Below are 3527 nucleotides of genomic sequence, written 5' to 3' on the forward strand. Positions count from 1 at the left end.
TGTTCTTGCTTCTTCCGTTTCTGCCTTTCCAATTTCTTCGGGTTTGAAGGAGGAAAGTTTGATGTAGGCTAAAGCCTGTCTAAAGTGCTGCCAAATGTATTGAAATCGTTGCAAACAGGATATGCGTTATCGACCTCACCTGCACTGTACACACCTGCAACCTGTATCATCACGGACGGAAAGAATATTATGTTTTTTTTAAAAAGTATTGTTTTTTGTGCTAGTCCGTTGACTGCTCTTGGTGTGGAATGTTCTCAGAAACCTGACTCCCCGCGCCCCCACCCCATTCCTAAAGCAAACTGTCCAGGGAAAAATAATAAGTAGGCCTAATAATAAGGATTTATTGATTAATAAATTATTACTCTAAACCGATACCCGGTGGGAAACTTGGGTAACGGGGACAAAAATACATACATAAATACATAATTAAACTCACAAATTATGTACAAACACAGAACATCAAATGCACCATACTTCATTGTTGCAGAACAGTCTCACAAACATGCCAATACTGGTTGCGACCATGTAGCGCCTTGATTTTTATTTTAAAAAACATTTTGTTTTAGCTACCGGTAGGGTTACCGTTTGCTCTAGGATATACTCAGTGACCACCCATCTAAACCCCGTGTCACCGAAACTTGTTTGACCTTATTTTTGTTATTCTGAACTCTTTACTCATTCGACCACTGGAGCCCTTGATTGTCACAATGGTTTTGGGTGTCATCAATATTCTGTGTGCCCCGGTCAATATCAGTCGTAAGACGCAGGGCACTGTTATCAGCTACAAGGCTCGAAAGGCAAAAAAGTGACTTTCCATGAACTTTTTGTTTTTTGGATCTATTGAAAGTTTGATGTCGTTCGCTTTATTTAAGATAAAAATAAACAACTATAATCGACTATAAATGTTTTATTTTGATTTATTTTGGAGGTGTGTGTGTGTGTGTGTGTGGTTTGTTGTGAGCTTGGGTGACGAGATAAAGGAATTTGGACCTTAAACTCTTCCGAACATTTGACATGCTGGTGTGGTAGTTGTGAGATTATTTTTAGAAACTTATGCCTCCTGGCAACCCTTGCTTCAACTTTCTTCATTCGCAACTATTTTTAGATTTTTATCCCTTTTCGAGCATGAATGGTCTGAATTGTAAACAACTGATTGGTAAAACAAAGTAAAAACGGTAACTTCTAGCTCACTTCAAGCTTCTTTACGTAAACAGCTGACTGTGTGGGTTTGCCCTGCTAGCTGCTATCGTCTGTTGATCTTTCAGTTTTACTCTTGGATTGACTTGAAAAAGTTCGTTTTTCTTGTGTTTTAGTGCTTTTAAAAGATTAATTATAACCTTCCTCTAGATCTCTCAGAGCGGACTCCTTACCAACAGGCCACCGAGGCGGTCTATGTGCATGTGTGTTGGTGTGTTTGTATTTGTGTGTATGTGTGTGTGTGTGTGTGTGTGTGTGTGTGTGTGTGTGTGTGTGTGTGTGTGCTTTCGTGTGTTTATGGTGCTATCGCAAACGTATCATTAAGTAGCGTAAACACGGCACGTAAGCAGACTCGCGGCCTTCCGAACGCGTGATTTCGGTGAAATGGGTGTAGTTCAGATCTCTGTTTCTTTGCTCTTTTGTATAAAACACCAAGCTGAACACTTTGTAAAAAGTTCAGATTTTCTTCGTCACAATAGTGTAAGTTGCTTGTATCCGAGTATCTGGAGCTGGAGAATCGCCGTGGAAAGGGAAGCCCCTCGCGGTCGGAATGCGAGGTCCCCCGGTTCAAAATTGACACCCGTGCATTCGAATGCTTTGCAGAAAGATTAATGATTAAGTACCGTCTTTTCATTGGCGGAGAGCTATACAGCTTTGAGCGTGGTGTCCCGCGGTTATTATTATTTTTTTTTTGGTTGTCATTTGGATTGAAAACCTTGAAAAAAAAAGCTTCTAAGTTTTCAAAGATCATTTTTGACACGAGCTAAAAAGGTACCAATAGAAAGAGCAGTTCCTTTTCTATTAGACTAAAATGATCGGCTTGGAATTATTTTGCTTGAATGCTTCCGCGAAACTACCGGGAGCACCCAGTACACTACAGTATTGAGCCGCTCGCTCGCCGCGAAGGCTGGTGCGACGCCGGCCGAGACAACGCTTGGTGTTTTAATTGAAATAACGACAGATCATCGTGTTTGAGGCTTTAAAATACTGATTTTTAATGATTTCAGTCTTGAAAAAAAGGCTTCATTTCTTTGTTATAATGCTTGTACTCTGTTAATGTAAAGATGTATGGTACACTTGGTACTCTTTTATTATCTGTCAAAAATATGGGGTTGCAGCCAGTTAGCGACTTCAGCAATATTTGATTATTGTGTTAAATGGAAACAGCTGTCATTCTCTGAAACATTGACCGACTGAGAGATAAAAGTATGGTACCAAAATTCTCAGGAGACATATAGGCATTTCATATGAAACAGATGGATTTGGCATACAGCTGCCTTCAAAATTTAGTATCTGGTGCCTAGTATAATACTAATATTTTGTTGCATTTGACGTGAAGTCCATTCTCGTTAAATTGTAATTCTAGGCTAGCGAAATGTCATTTTTTGCTCTGCCAGCATGTGGGTTTGATCCATTAGTTTTTTTCTCTGCTAATGAATAGTTTTCTACTTTTGTATGATACCTTGTTGTGGCATAGTCAAGATACATGCTAATTTTCACATCTCTATCTCAATTCTAATACCTCCATTGCTATGGAAATGTATTGCTCAAGTTCGGAGGCCATTTTCTCGTTTTCGTGTTTCCTCACCTCGCACAATTAAAAGTTCAGTATTTTCGTCAAATATGGTTATATTTACTTCATTCTTGTTTTAAATTGTAGGGAAAAGGTGATAGTTAAAAAAAAAAAAAGTTAACTCAATTTTGAAATTTCCTTCATATGACTGATAATACTGATATTGACCGGCAGGGAGACAGAATGTCCTACTATAAACTCTCTTCTCCTTTTCTTATTGTTCGTGTCTCTCTGGGAATGTCCCAGCACTAAATCGCTACTTTAGAAAAAGTTCTTCCTGACATTTTGACCGTTTTGAATCACTAAGACCCTGAGGTCAGGAACCAAAATTTTAAGTGTTCTAACTGCTGTTTCAAAATGGTAAAATTATTCGAAGTCGTTATCAGGAGATTTTTAAAAACTGCATTAGAAAAGCCTTGACATGTTGTGAAACTTTAAAAATCTTGACGTCAAATTTCTCCAAAACCAGGTATTTAGCAGATAGAACTTTGTAATTCTAGGCTAGCGAAGTGTCATTCTTTGCTCTGCCAGCATGTGGGTCAGTACCGTCAAAAGATAAGATAGTAATTATTATTATTGGTCTACAAATGAGATCTCTGTGACGGTAGTTCTCATATTTCACAGGGGAAGTATCGGCGCTGCTGAGTAAGTACATGCTCGGAGGCTTATGTTTTGTGGTGATGTGTACATACGTTATGTTTTATTGGTGATGGACACAATGATACCGACTTGCCACAAGATATGAACACACGTATAT

This window comes from Aplysia californica, unplaced genomic scaffold (genome assembly GCF_000002075.1).
Source record: "Aplysia californica isolate F4 #8 unplaced genomic scaffold, AplCal3.0 scaffold00604, whole genome shotgun sequence".
Lineage (NCBI taxonomy): Eukaryota > Metazoa > Mollusca > Gastropoda > Aplysiida > Aplysiidae > Aplysia > Aplysia californica.